This window comes from Pyxicephalus adspersus, chromosome 5 (genome assembly GCF_032062135.1).
Source record: "Pyxicephalus adspersus chromosome 5, UCB_Pads_2.0, whole genome shotgun sequence".
Taxonomy (NCBI): Eukaryota; Metazoa; Chordata; class Amphibia; order Anura; family Pyxicephalidae; genus Pyxicephalus; species Pyxicephalus adspersus.
Window position 1 is genome coordinate 114,669,402 of NC_092862.1, and position 16,652 is coordinate 114,686,053.

Genomic DNA, 16,652 nt, shown 5'->3' on the forward strand with positions numbered 1-16,652 from the left:
ATCTGTATGTACAGGATCGGTGCTATACGATCGTTCGCAGATATCGTGCAGGATCGTTCGTCCTTCGTTTACCAACGATAATAATTGGAAGTGTGTACTTAGCTTAAGAGGAAGAAGGAAAGGAGGGTGATTTTTGGCCTGCTCTGGAATGTGAATAGGGGAGCTGTGAAGATTTAGTTCCAGAAAAGACAACATACACTATGGAATTTCAAATGGAACATAAAAATGTTTCCTATGATAACCAATCACATTTCTTCTTTCCTTATGTAATCAAACTAAGAAAGCCAGCTGACTGCTACTGGTAATGACTATTTCAGTGAACTGCTCTAGTTTACTTTACTCCTAATTTTCATTATCCTGCACTATTGTATCAAAACCAGGAAAGCAGACATATATTAGTAAATGCATCAATCAAAACGAACTGAAGGTTTTAATTGGAGATTTATTTCATGCCTTTATTAGGTGGCGATAAAAGTATTATTAAGTATTGGATAATGTAAAAAAGGTCCATCTTTATAAAACAGACTAATGATAGCATATTTAGCTTACGGCTGAACTGTTGAAAACAAATATGTTATGATAATTGCTTTTCAAACAAAAAATTAATAAGCTACGCACAGCTGAAAACTATGACCATGAGCTGTAGTGCCAATGACTCATATTGTTAGAGCAATGGAAAATTAATTAACACAATATCAAAACAATCAGCTTAATCACCAAACTCATAGTCTCTATTTGTGCAATTCAGCAAGTATATTTTAATCTGAACTCCAGGAACCCAATAATTACACAAGGGCTGCCATGGTCAGATTTTATTATTATTTTTTTTTTTTTAAAGTAATGGGGAAAGTCAAAGCCACCACCTCATCCTTATTTTAACAATGCCAATCTGAAAGGGTTTGAAAATGTTAGCAACTCCAGTGCTCACCAAGAAATTTTTTTTAAGCTGGATGGAAAGAAATGTTAGGCGGGTGGTGGCCCCTGTATTGTGACCCAACTCATTAAAAACCAGTCAAAAACAGCCGGGTGTTTGCTAAAAAGTCCTGAGTGGTACGTACGGCTAAAAGGGGCTGAGGAGAAGACAGAACTCGACAAACCGTCCCGGCTGCCATTTACTGCAAGCAGTTATAGTACAATAGGGAGGGCAGGCAAAAAGTCCTGGCACTTCCTGCCCTCCACACAACTGATACCCCGGTACTGTTTTTCATTACTGATTGACTGGTCCAAATTCTATGACATCATCATGTACATTGCAGTATCACAGGCTGAGGGTAGGCCCACATTCTGGGATCGTGAGAAATCACCAACTACCAGAAGGCAAGTATTGTGGTTAATCTTAAACGCTATAAATAAAATGAACATTTAAGCCGCGTGTGCACGTGTGTGTGTGTGTGTGTGTGTTGCAACAGGGTTCAATTTTCCAGTAACCCAGAGTTCAGATGTCTAATAGTAAGGTAAACAAACATGTCCTTGTAAAATCAGTCATTTGCTTTGTACTTTTGTAATGCTACTGCGCAGTATTACACAAAAAAAGTAGACACAAGTAAAAGTATATAGGTCTTCAACTTTTATACATTCAATTTACAACCTGCAACCTTTTATAAGCACAAGACCACAGGATGAATACCCTTATTCACCCTAATTTCTCATCAATTGGTACTCAACAACTTTGTTAGTTTAAATGAATCCTACTTGGTAAGCCATTATATTTTACGTAAGATCAATATCCTTACTTTTTAACAATCCCTATATCTTGACTCACTTGTCAGTGATAAGTACATATACCCCTATACCATGGATTCTAATGTTTCAACTCTATGAATGTTACATACTATTACATCTGCAATCTAAACAAATCAACTAAGCTATATAATTCTAATTACAATATTTCAGTATATCAACACAACTTTAAGAACTACTGTCCTGAATATATCACCCAGAACAGATCACCATACCATCTATAAGTACTATTTTTTTTACTATCGTACAATTTTCCTATTCATATGAGAATTATGTAGGACCCCATACCAGACATAGTTGTATCTCTTCTTACTATATCTGAAAATTTAAACATCAATTTGCAATATAACCATCATTGCATATAACAAATTACTATGTATAGTTAATTGTGATTTCCAACTATCACTGATATATATTCCTTCTGTGCAAACAAACCATAAATCGTATAAAGTCATATCCCCCTGAGGAAGCCTAATCTGGGCGAAACGCGTCGGGGACTTGTATACGGAAAATAAGGTATTATATTATTACCTTTTCTCATTTTTCTTTGCTGTCTACTGTTCATGCTAGCAACAATTTGTCTAGTAAAACACCCCATTTCTGCAACTCAGAACAGAAATAGGTGTAACTAACAGAACATGTTATGTTAACCTGCAATAACACTTTTACTTCAGTGTTTCTTGTATAATATAACCAGGCAAGACAATGTACTACATGTTCTAGGTCGGTGAACTATGTATTTTTATGACCTTGTTGTATATGTGGTAAATATATAATAATACATTCATAGCTTGACTTAAAACTCTTGAGCCTCAAAACCTCTTTCTTTGCTTTCTCCTTGCACTCCATGGTTTTTCTGTAATTTGATATACTAAAGAGAGGGGCCCAACTGCATAGACTTCTATTATCTTGGGGAGAACAGGGAACATCCCCATCCCCATCACACCCTCCTTCCCCCCTTTTTTCCCTCTCCCTTCCGGTATTACCGGATTTTTGTATTTTAGACAAAAGTAAAAGCCATACTTCCTGAAACATGGAGGTTCCCCCCATTATTGACTTTTCATTCTGCAAATGCCTGGCTGTCATCTTGTTTAATACTCTGTACCACTAAACCAGAACATGTACAGTGAGGGAAAGACGTATTTAATCCCCTGCTGATTTTGTACGTTTGCCCTCTGACAAAGAAATGACCAGTCTAGAATTGTAATGGTAGATTTATTGTAGCTGTGAGAGACAGAATAACAATAAAAGAACCCTCAAAATCCAGTGCTCAATAGTCAGAGCTTGATGTGCATAGTGAAATGAGTATGAAGGTAATGAGCTGAGATCAGGAGCACCCTCTGTAAGGGAGTGCTCCTAATCCACACTTGTTACAGTACCTGTATAAAAGACACCTGTCCACAGAAGCAATCAATCAGATTCGAAACTAGCCACCACAGCAAAGACCAAAGAGCTGTCCAAGGATGTCAGGAACAAGATTGTAGACCTACAAAAGGCTGGACTGGGCTGCAAGACTATCGCCAACCAGCTTGGTGAGGTGACAACAGTTGGCGAGATAATTTGCAAATAGAAGAAACACAAAATAACTGTCAATCTCCCTCGGTTTCGGACTCCATGCCAAATCTCCCCTCGTGGAGTTGCAATGATCAGGGGAACGGTGACAAAGCAGCCCAGAACTACACGAGGGGAACTTGTCAATGATCTCAGGGCAGCTAGTACCATAGTCACCAAGAAAACAATTGGTAACACACTGCGCCCTAAAGATGTGAAATCTTGCAGAGCCCACAAGGTCCCCCTGCTTAAAACAGCACATGTACAGGCCTGTCTTCAGTTTGCCAATGAACATCTCAATGATCCAGAGGGGAACTGGGTGAAAGTGTTGTGGTCAGATGAAACAAAAATTGAGCTGTTTGGTGTCAACACAACTGGCCGTGTTTGGAAGAGGACGAATGCTGCCTATGACTCCAAAAACACCATCCCCACCGTGAAACATGGCGGTGGACACATTATGCATTGGGGGTGTTTTTCTGCTAAGGGGACAGGACACCTTCACTGCATCCAAGGGATAAAGGATGGGGCCATGTACCGTCAAATCTTGGGTGAGCACCGCCTTCCCTTAGCCAGGGCATCGATAATGGATCGTGGATGGGTATTCCAGCATGACAATGACCCAAAACACATGGCCAAGGCAACAAAGGAAGGGCCCAAGTAGAAGCACATGAAGGTCCGGGAGTGGCCTAGCTGTCCTGAAGTGGCCTAGCCAGTTTCCAGACCCCAATCCCATTTAAAATCTGTGGAGAGAGCTGAAGGTTCGGGTTGCCAAACATTAGCTTCGAAACCTTACTGACTTGGAGAGGATCTGCAAAGAGGAGTGGGACAAAATCCCTACCGGGATGTGTGCAAACCAGGTGGCCAACTACAAGAAACGTCTGACCTCTCTAATTGCCAACAAGGGGTTTACCACCAAGTACTAAGTCATCTTTTGCGAAGGGATCAAATACTTATTTCACTCAAGCTCTGACTTTTGAGCACTGGGGGTTTGAGGGTTCTTTTGTTGTTATTCTGTCTCTCACAGCTACAATACACCTACCATTACAATTATACACTGGTCATTTCTTTGTTAGAGGGACAAAAGGAAAAAATCTTCTTCAAATACTTCTTTCCTCCCTGTATGCAGATAGAAAAAAAAAGTAAAATATTTGGCTACCTTGTTCTATAGGCAGGAGACTATTATTCTTAGAAGATGGTCAGCAATGGCAACCCCCATTCAGCTCTTTACTTTTATGAAGGACTTATTTTAATTTATGGAGGACTGAAGCAGTGAGATTGATCAGCCTGCGGAATCTTTGGACAAGAGTAAAATATGTACACACGTGCAATATTTGTTGTTGGAAAGGATCCTTCCAGATCCTTTCCAACGACTACATGATGCATGAACGAGTGTTGTACATTTAGCACCGTTCTGCTCTATGGAAAGGGGAGGGGAAGGGGAAAATGATGGAGCGGCACCCCGCTGCTCCCTATCCCCCATTACTTCCATTTTGATTGTTCTTCATTCAAGGATCCACCAGGACAGTTGTTCTGACGATGGATGACGAGCCCTGTACACATCCAAGATTCTCATCCGATATCAGCTCTGAACTGATTATTGGACGAGAACCAGTGCACGTGTGTACCTAGCTTTAGTTCTTTCAGCTTTAGAAGTACTTCCTATTGCATCCTGAGGTACCAATGAACAACTAATCTTCATGCAATTGATGAATCAAGATATTTATTGACAGCCTTATCTAGATAGGACAATCAGGGGTACAGACATAACTGGTTTATGGGTAGGGGGTATTTCTTCTATGTTTAAAGATGCTAAACAAATGTTTCATAACTTTTTGTTTAAATCAAATCCAAAGTAAATTAGAAGTCGATGCATTTGTTTTCTCTACAATAAATGTTCCATGAAAGGAATCCATTAGCAGTAACAATGTGCAATCATCTTGAAGTTCAGAAATGTCAGAAAACTGAAATGTTTGATGGAGAATTACATTCTGCACCTACCAACAGCCCGAATTACCGGAAGAGATTTAGATTTCGTCTAATTCAGAGATGAGGATCGGGATCTTTACACTCACAGAGTGATAAAAAAAATGCAATGCCACAACACCAACCCACCCATATGAAAGACAGGCAGGGACGGAAACAAAGGTTGAGCCAAAAACTTCCGATAAAATCTTCTGTTAGTCCCTGGGATCATCAAGTAGCCACAGTCCTTCTCTGCTACCTCCAATACATCAACATCTTTGATTTAATAATCTTAACTCATCTTGCAGGCAACAGGCAGATGCAATATAAAAGTTCCCAGCATTTAGTTTAGTTACCTGGCAAAGCTAAAAACAAGTTACAAGTTAAATACCTCACTATTAAAAAATACTTCTTGCAGCCTATTATAAAAATTTAAGTTTTGCATGGTGTCACTTGAAGTCAATGGTATAATGCAGAAGCAGTGAACTGCTCCTAAAAATGATATAATACATCTTTTGCTTTCCTCGACAATGTCCCACAACATTATAGGAAAAAACATACATACACATACGAACATATATTGAATACTGAAAAACAATGAAAAATAAATATGTCACAAAACTGTTTTTGCATTAGTACCATGTTGTACCAGGAAAGAAGCAGATTCTGAAAGCCACTATAGAGCACTGAGCAAGACAGGAGACTCTGCATCCTATCTACTCCAGCTCTGGAGCGGCATTATTCTGCCCTGTGTTTTTAGGGTGATTCTGATTATACAAATCAGTAATATTTATCTAACTATAAGTGGATTTGTAACTGGTTGTATGGTGCATATAATGTACCGCATTGCTATTGTCCTTCTATAGATTTTTTATTATTAAACAGGTTTTTTAAAGCCCCAACATATTACGCAGCGGGGTTGCAAAATGACAGACAGATACAGACTGTGAGACAGGAGGAGGAGAGGACCCTGTTCAGAAGAGCTTACAATCTAGGAGATGGGGGAAGTACCACAAACTTTATATTAATAGTATTTTAATACTACTAACTCTCAGGCAACCAGAAACCACATTTATCTGGAATCTACCGAATCCTTGTGGGTGCTGGATAATCGGGAGTACATACCGTACTCTGTGTTTATGTTGTACAGCTTAACTTAGTGCAGCACACTGGTGTCAAGCCTGAAAACACTTTCACCAGGCAATTGATTGGAAATGACTGTAGTCTTGCCTATACATGCAATTATCATCCAATTATGTGACAGCAGAGCAATAAAAAAAATCATGCAGATAGACACATTATTGAACACCAGAATGGTAACAAATGTGATCTCAGTAGTTCTAACTGCCATAATTGTAGGTGCCATATAAGCTGATTTGAGTATTTTGTAACAGTCTCTATAGCACAAAAAAAAAACTTGCAGTTAGCGTCAGTTCTATGCATCTAATTGAGGAGAGGTCAGAGGGGAATGGCTGACAAATTAGTTATCTGAAATCAACTGTGAAATTGCAGAAATGCATCTTAGAAAGGACAGCACTTTGAACTATGATGTAGTTGGGGTGCAACAACAGAAACCCACATTGTGTTCCATGGGATGCTGCAGCGGACACAGACTCACTAACACTGGATAATTAAAGACCTAAAAATGTAGCCTGGTCTAAAGAACCTGGATTCCTGCGCTGGAACCAGAACCTGGATTCTGCTGTAGCCCAATAAAATACTTTTGAGATGTAGAAGTCCAAGGGAATTGCAGTAATAAAGGGAGGCTGACAAATTCACAGAATTTACATGATACATATCAGTACGGAATCTCAAAGATATGTTTATGAAATACAGAGTCTTTGCCACTAAGAACTGAGGTAGTTCGGAAACCAAACAGGGACTCTACCTATAAGTGTTGTTTTCCTAACAAACTGCTTGGTTTGCATATTTACTAATATGGGAATATTATCTCAGTCAGCCATATGCTGGTAAATCGCTCACAGAGAAAGTATGTTCATTTGGACTGCCCAAGACTGAAGTGATATTCTGATGTGGTACATGTACAATAAAGAAACTAATGACTGCAGAGATTTCCCAGCAAGTCAAAAAATCTAAGCAACAACAAGCACAGCCTGACCTCCCAGATGCTTGTTATCACACTAGATTTAGGGTTTGTACAGTTTAATTTACTACAAGTAACGCATGGATTTGCTGCAGTGCTTCCAGACCTTGTGCTTTGTATACCAAGCACACAAAAAGACTTCATACTGAACTTTGTGTTTTACACATATACTTGTTTTATGTGTCTTAGAGAGGGTGACATCAGGGGTCCCCCTCTTTGGCAACATTGTGCAGTCTTAGATTCTGGACTGATTAATGTTTAAGAAATAATGTGTGAGCACGGTTTAGTAAAGCAGTAGAACTCTGAGCCAAGGCCAGGGGATGACGAACCCAGTGAGTGTGCAGTTTGGGTTCAGGAGTGGGTTTATTGATGGTGGTGTCCATCTTGGAAAACTTGCAACATCTTACAGAAGCGAGGAATAACTGAAGTGAACATCTTTAAAAGACAAACATTGCACAGCTCTGTTTAACCCAATAAATGGAAGTCACAAACTCGGTGCTACTGGGTGAGGAGGACTCAACTTTTTCCCACCAGACAGCAATAGTGATTGGCAGTCAGTCACACTTTAGGGTGAGAAGAGCCCCACAACTCCGCATACCCATAAACCTTATTTTCATGTGCAAAGTACTGGTTTGCTTGAAAGCTCAACTAAAGAAAAAAAAATGTATTTATTACTTTACTACTACATACAGTGAATAGGTAACACTGCTGTCAGGTTTTAACTACCCTCTGTTTTCCCAACAGAGACATTTTCATATACTATTTTATTTGTCTAAGTAATGCGCGCACACACACACAAAATCGGACACCAAAGATTGTGACCTTTTTACACTCCATCCAGCACAAAATTACAAACAAATTTTGCCTAACTCTCACTGTGAACAGTATTGTGTTACAAAATGCTGCACAGCTTTTATCTGTGAATCTTCCCAAAACAGTTTCTGTATTTTAGAGCTACCAGCTGAAGGTGCCAATGCCACGCTCTGCCAACCTCTACAAATGGAACAAGTTTAGATGGCATTACTACTAGATCCTAGTGACTGCTACAGACAGCCTTGGAAGATAAAACTGATTTTTTTTTATAGCGCCACTGTTCTCATTATAAAAGCAGAAGAGAAATGTATAATGCAGTCATGCTATACAGAAGTGTGCAAATGTAGGAGGAAGAGCAGTCTTCCTGTAAAAGGTTTGCTGCCACCTAAATTGAAATGCAATTCTGGTTAAAGGTGGGAAAGAAATTCAATGCTGGTTGCTCAGTGTCATTCTTTTTAAATAAATCTGTGCTAAATGAAATATGGAGGTGGATATTGCTGACCTCCTCAAAAATAAAATTTGTTGCTGAGCAGGCTCCGTTCAGACACTTTGCGCTACTGATCTAAAACAAGTATTCTGCTATTGAAATCAGAATTATGTCAGAATTCATAATCTGCATATTTGCTCCAAGTCTGTGATTCACAAAGCACTGAGGACAGATCATCAGCATTGCAGGCGGGCATGACATCTGATCAGCATTGCAAACAGGTAGGCAGCAGAAATAGAGATAGAAGTCCACAATTTTTCCAGCACAGGTTTACCTGCTTGCCAGCTCTGACTTTCATTCTGATTTTATCCTGTACCTAGCTATCTTGTTGGATAAATATAAAGCTGAAATAATCACTACCTAAACAGTGAATTTAATCTGACCACTCTATTTTGTACCCTATCATCATCCTCTCTCTCAGCTCTCTATAACACAAACAAATTAAATACAATTGTATCTTAGAATTATCTAAAATTCTACAGAAATGGCTGCTGCAATAAGGTCTAAGATTCAACCAACCCACAATAGTGGACAAGTATAGAATTCTTAAAATAATCTCGCTCAAATAGCACTCTTTTGTGTCTTTACTGGAAGCATTGTTAATATAACCTTTATTTAGCTGCAGTAACCTCAACCTAATCTATAGCTGCATGATAAGAATTGAGTAATGGATTTAAAAGGATTTGCAGAAATTTGACTTAAAAAATTTGGTGCAATCTTTTTCAGGGATTACTATGCAAAGAACACTATTTTTTCCTCTTACTCAAGCTGAAATCGCTGTTAATATACTTCTTTAGTTTAGGTCCCTGTTCTATTGTACCTGCAAACTAGTAACAAGCTCAAGCAAACCTTGCAGCTTGTCCCCATCTTTATCAAGAGCAAAAATCTACCTAGTGTGTGTACAGACATTCTCTACTTGCTGCTTTCATGGCCGATCACTCCTACAGCATAAACAAAGTAATTAAGCACTAATTTCACTTTAACTGCAACTTGAGATATTTTTGATAACTACTACACTACAAGTTCCCACGTGAGCTTCTTTTTTACTTTACCATTTGGAATTTCTGAAGCTCCGCTGCAGTTTGAGGAGTTTGCAAACTATAGACACAAAGAACAAGAGGTTTTAGCCCCACTCAACTCAACAAGAGGTTTGCTGTATCTAACTGAACAAAATTGTTAGAAATTAAATGTAAACGGTACACCAAGTAGACTTTCTGACTTCAAGCATGATTGCTAGAGTGGATTGCTGTGCAATGATTCCTAGTGCATAGTAGTTCAGATAGATTTTATTTGGTACCTGCTTTTCAAAATAAATGGATGGGGGGGGGAAAAAAAAAAAAAAACACATTGCGGATATTTTTCAGTGCTACAAACTCAGGAGCTTTCAGCTTGATCTTGGCGTCACTACCTAGCAAGTCTCTGACCTGAAACCAAAAACTGTAGGAGTTTGGAATTTTTTAGACTTGGCAGTGATTGCAAGCTTTTTCCATGCAAGATATTGAAGCCAGTGGATAGTGGGCTCTGAGCCTGAAAACAAGTGAGCAGTGGCAGCTCCTATGCTGTAATCCACATTGATTTACTTTATAAAAAAATAAATGGTTATTTGTCCACAATATTTTTGGTAACAAACTTGCTGTACAGGAGGGAGCATAAGCATTCAGTACTCGGGTTAGACTAGCAGCATATTTAGGCAAAAAAGAAGACTGAGGAAAGGTAGCTACTGGCTGTTTAGGGTCCCTTTCTGTAAGTTGTATTGGTATGGGAGAAGTATTTCTAAGTTCTTGTCTAAGGATAACTCTTGGGTTTGAAAGGCCCCCTCATATTGATAACACATACTGTCTTTCAGCTCTGTACAAGTGCCAGATAGACACCCTATCACAATCCTTTCCAGTAACAGATGAAAGAACGAGCATTGTACACCTAGCACTGTTTTATGGAATGGGCAGGAGGAATGAACAAGTGAGTGGCACCCCACCATGCTATCCTTCATAGGAGAGCGCAATGGTCAATCCTGATCGGTCATTCTCCGCCCTGATGACCCTGATCTACACTTTAGATTTTCATCCAGGACTGGCACAACCATTCATCCCAGGTGGCAATCATTTGATGATTGTATGAAGCTTTAGACAGAAACAACAGTGTCAGTCAGATGACCCTATAGCCATTCACATTCCTTTTAACTTCAGATTCTAAAGGTAGACATAAACCAGTTCAGGGGTGTCAAACTCTGGCCCCCAATGTCCTTTTTTTGGCCCCCAAAAGAATCCTAAATATGAATTATAGCTGGCCCGCCGCTGCATTGAAATAGTACCGCTACTACAATTCTCGGCATCACTCGCATCTATAGACCAGCGGCCTCTCTGCCTATGTGTGGCCCCGCATTGGACTGTTTTATAGACGCAGGGAATTGTAGTAGCGGTGCCATTTCAGTGAAGAGGGAGTTCCAGCCATTCATAACATTAAGCCCCGCATTGGACTGTTTTATAGACGCAGGGAATTGTAGTAGCAGTGCTATTTTAGTTTTAGGTTTGACCCGCGACTTTGTTTACGTTTTTAATTTTGGCCCATTGTGTATTTGAGTTTGACACCTCTGCACTAGTTGATGGGGGGACAAGCACATAAATGTTTAATATCATCCCAATATTATTTACCTAGCAAACCCTCTGTTCACCCATTTGCCAGCACAATCCAAGGTTCCCTGCACTGACTGGCTAATGTAAGTGAGTAGGGAGTGCTCCCTGACAATTAGCAACCAATCAGAAATCTTCCTATTGTTTAATCTAACAGGCAGACCAATGTTACAGGATAGTGGGGAGCGCTTCCTGCTGATGTCAATTAACCTGTTGGTGGAGGGAGAACTATAAAAATATACATTTGTGTAGCCAGCATGAACTGTCAGAATACAACCGTAAAGCCTAATGAGAAAAAAAAAAAGTTTTCCATTAACAATAAAGAAGCTCTCCTTCCTTCCTAATCTAAAAGAAAATTTCATTCAATATGTGTTTTTTCAGTCTAACCAGCTAATGATATCTTGCCATAAAATTATGTCACAAGTGTCAACATTTAACATCTGCTGAACAGGCCCACACAATACAGCTTCTATGTGAGCCATTCAAGTATAATTATCTATATAGAAAGCAATAAACCTTTCTGCACACAACTCTACCCAGACTCCCCAACACCAGCGGCAACTTATCTATGTGAAGATGAGACAGCACAGAAGATAAAATTGCTTTACTCCTCGGGGAAGAATAAGCACATTTACATATGTATTTATGTATATCTGCGGATTTAACCCAATTGAATAATGTAAATGTTATGTATTTTATCTCTGATGCACGCTTATCTTCATTTTCCTACAAATGTCAGTGAAAAAGCCATAACTAGACAGGACTGATATAACTTATTTACTATATTATTATTTTATTATTGAAAACAAAACCTGATATACACAGGTACCAACTAAGTCACCATGGCAGCCCAAATTACCCTTTTGACTAGGACAGAATAAGTATATATGTAAAAAAAAAAGTCATAAAAATTTTCACATAGTTACATTGAATAAATTATGATGTTGACCAATCTTTTAAACATTCAATGGGAAAACAATAAAATAACTTTTGGGTCTGAAGGAACCCCTACTATATCCACAGCTTACAGTAAGTACATTAGCATGGTGGTCAGTGGGAAGAATGTCATTCTTTTAGACAGCCAAATAAATCATTGGTGTCAATGTTAAATGAACTGAGAGGCACAGATTGCTTTTTTTCTCAAGGAACCCCTGGAGGAACCCTGGTTGGAAAACACTGTTGTAAATGATAAATCAATGACATAATGTCCCCAACACTTGCCATCTTCATCCCCATCTTCATATGAGAAGCATGCAAAGCAGTCAGGAAAATGCACTCCCAGGATTTAATAGCAGAATGCAGCTAAACGCTTCAGTACTGCAAATGTACATTGAGCTACTTCAAGGTTTCTGTGTATTGCCGACTATACACAGGCTGCTGGTTTGACATTAGAAATGTCATAGATCCGCATTACTCTGTCAATGTCTCATTTTATATAACACTATCATTACAGAAATATTCCAGGATAAAGTAATGACTATTAGCCTAAATGATTGTAAGAAAAGGATCACATGATTAGTACCTGTGCTAATTTGGGATGTATTAAGAACTTATTTTTATCTTAAGACCCCCTCATGTTTATTTTTGTACATGAAAAAAACACCTTGCCATGATTATATCATATACATTATTAAAGACTAAATGCACTTTTGTTTTTGGTAATATTTATTTACCATCTTTTTCTACTAAACCCAAGGAAGCATATAACTGAAATCTGGAGGATATTCCAAACAGAAGTGTCATTAGGCAGCTATTAGAATTAATAATTTATATTTTTGATTGCTTTTAATTACAATATTCTGCTAAACACCAGGGAATCCCATACCTTTCTATGTTCTATGTACACATGTGCAATATTTGTCGTTGGAAAGGATCTTTCACGATCCTTTCCAATGATTAACGACTGCACGATGAACGAGTGTTGTGTACACAGCACCATTCTGCTCAATGGAGAGGGAAGGGGGAACGACGGAGCGGCACCCCGCTGCGCTCTCTCCCCTACACTTCCCTTACGATCCTTCATTGTCCATGGATCCCCCAGGACTGTCGTTCAAACAATGGACGACGAGCCCTGTACACATGCAAGATTCTCGTCTGCTATCAGCCATGATTTGATGATCAGACGAGAACCATTGCACTAGAGGATTTTTCCAAACAAAACTGTTACAATGCAGCTATAGGTATTATTATTTATATGTATCATTATTTATTTACTTTTTATCTTCTTCACCTAAACCCAGACACCCATATACCTTATACCTGCAATCTGAAGTATTTTGCAAACAGAACCCTCACAGAGCAGCTCTTAGTATTGCCATTCTGCACAATTCATAAGAGACGGCTCACAGCCATTCATTGGAATCATGGTAAAACTACGCAGCTTTCTTCTTTCTGAGCAAAATCTTCAGAAAGATATAAAATGTATCGTATCATAAAGTAACACATTACAGATCATGACTTCCTTTGCCAATGACCTCCACTCTTTTATGCAGTCTTCTAAACCTTTTTAACATGAGGGACCTTTTTAACAACCCTTGAAATAACTTTCAGGTCTTGATGAACCCCTTTAATAATTAGTACATCACCAGCTGACAGTAAAATAGCATGGTGGTCAGTAGGATGAATGCATTGCTAAACAGTGGGAAGAATGTCATGCTTGGAGACTGCCAAAGTGATCATTGGCTTCACTTAAAGCTGAACTAAACTTGGTGAATGATGAGCTGCTGCCATAATCAAGTATGCACAATATATTTGCTGCACATATTTGCCCCGTGGGGTCGTACGGCCGCAATGACAGGTTCAGGATCTGATGTCCCTATATTAATATAAAACCGCCATGTTGGCGGCGGACATACGGGGAGACAGCAATGCTCCTCACTCATTGGATGATGTAAATCAGCGCATTTATGGGAGTTACAATAACCCCTGAAGATTATTCTTTTGTCAAATAGTACTGCATCCTGGTGTTTATTTTCCACTTTAAACTGACCTGAGCAGCATGCGTTCCTCATTGCCTAAAAACCCGTGGAGGAAACCTAGGGGTACGTGCAGTGTTGATCCCAGATTTTTATTTAAGCTGGGTGGTGGCAGCCCCTGTATTGTGAGCCAACTTATCAGTAACCACCCGGGTGCTGTGCCCAGCTAAAAGGGGCTGGGGAGATCACTGGGTACCTGGAATAGTGGCGGAGTAATGCCGCTCTTTAAAGGGTAAGCCTACATATTGTTCTATGAACTCTCCCAGGAAGAAGGATGAGGAAGAAGAAAAGGGCAACAGATGAATCCCTCCCCCCATGTCCCTATGCTGGGCCCGGGACTGTCAGGGCTTCCCCAGCAGCAGGCACACATACAGTGCAGCCATGGAGGGGACAGACACAGTCCTGAGGAACCCATCTATGGTCACTATTCTATGAACACATCACAACTATGCAATCTGCTACAAGAAAGCAGCCACAGGGAGAAAATACAAGCGAATCCGGTGCATCGGAGGAGCCCCATGCTTCCTAATGTCAGAGCCCCAGCAGAATGAAGGTCATATCTAATGGGCTAAGGATCCCAAAAACTCAATGTGGAGCCCATGCAGTGCCGCATGATTCACTATTGCAGCCCGGATCGGGATAGCTGGGAGCTGCCAGTATGACATTACAGCTGGACACCTCAGCACATGGATGGACCGGATAAAAAGTATCACAAATCCCTCCCCACACCGCCCGGTCTGCGGGCTGTCACACCGGAGGATCAGCACATGTCAGCGGCTCCTCCTCGCCTGTGTGCAGCGGCAATCACAGCCCAGCCGCCCGGTGACAAGCACTCACCTCTCTCCCTTGTCTCTCTATCTCCCCCCGGCTCCTGTCAGGGAATGAATGATATCACTGTCTGGCTGTGCAGGCCGTGCTGTGCTCTCCGGGGCGGCCGCCTCTCTGCTCCGTCCCTGACTGAGGAGAAAATCCACACATGTGACACGCGCCCGCTGCTTCTTTCCCACCGAACTCCGCGAGAGCGCGCCCGCCGTCAGCACACTGAGCTCGCGAACTGAGGCGCGCGCCGATGCTCACTTTCGCCTCGCTAGAGCCGGAGTGAACGTACCTGTTAGGGTTGCTGACGTCACGCTCCGAGAGCCGCACGCGGCGGTAAGGCGACGTCATACACTACGAAGAGGAGATGGCCCCGCCCCTTCTCTGTGACTGACAGCTCGTTATTAGCGGGGCTTCTTGGCTGGCGGGTCAGGCAGACGGGAGCTCGTGACAGAATTTATTTTTCCAGGCAGTGAAAGTTCTGATGACTGTGCACATAGAACACATGTAACCTTACATAATATAGAAGCATGTGCACATAGAACACAACACATGTAACCTTACATACTACAGAAACATGTGCACATAGAACACATGTAACCCTACATACTATAAAAGCATGTGTCATAGAACACATCTTTCACAATCTTTTCCAACGACCAAGCACTCCAGGATGCATGAATGATGCTGTACATACTATGCAGAGGGAAGGGGAGAGCGACGGAGCGGCACCCTATGATGCTGCATTACGATCGTTTGTCGTCCATTGTCCGTGGATCCGCCGAGACAGTCATTCGGGCAATGAACGACGCGCACTGTACACACTTCAGATTCTCGTCCTGAGCCAATTATCGGGCGAGAACCATTGGAAGTGTGTAGGTAGCTTAAATGTTAGAACATTGTTAGATTTTTATTGCTATTTGTGTTCCCATTAGAACAATTGTACAAGCGTCAGAGAGAATCTTGCTGGGGTTGTAAAAGACCTGGGGCACCTTTGGGCATGTTGAAGATAGGAAAGCTGCACCACGTGTGGTTATTGCTGGGTTAGCTCAGTATTTAATAATATTGTTACTAATAATAATTAATATTATTATTATTATTATTATTATTAATAAACAGGATTTATATAACGCCAACATTTTAGGCTAGGTTCTGACCTTCCTCAGGATAAAGCGATCCCACATGACTTGTGGCAGCTGGCACCTTGCTCATTCGCATTGTAGCACAAGTTCTTAAAGAACCAGCTTCTGTAGATTTGACAGCGGACAACAGTGAGCAGTACTATAATGCTCACTAATGCCCCCATTCATTCTCTAGGGGGGTGCCATGTGTAAAAGCAACAACCTCACTGCTAGTCTGAACATAATGTAAATGGATGTGTCCCATCTTGGTGATCAGTGAGCACATGTTGTCCCTCACATTGTGATCATACAGTCAGGAGTGTGGTTTCTCTCTTATGTTAGTGACCAGCGGGAAAAGGGCTTCTGTACATTGGAGGTTCCTAAAGAAGTGCCTATTACATTAGTGGTCAAAGTCCAAATGACTTTTTTTATTGGTAATCACTGGTATAGTGT

The 16,652-nt window shown here is 40.5% G+C and overlaps 1 protein-coding gene across 1 annotated transcript in view; it reads right to left on the reverse strand.

Moving 5' to 3' along the window:
• The window catches only part of PALS2 (protein associated with LIN7 2, MAGUK p55 family member), a gene marked incomplete in the record, with an annotated part of 54,773 nt that extends 39,397 nt beyond the window's left edge, over positions 1 to 15,376 (reverse strand). The window contains 1 exon segment of the mRNA XM_072413380.1: positions 15,100 to 15,376.
• Positions 15,377 to 16,652: the final 1,276 nt, after the last annotated feature.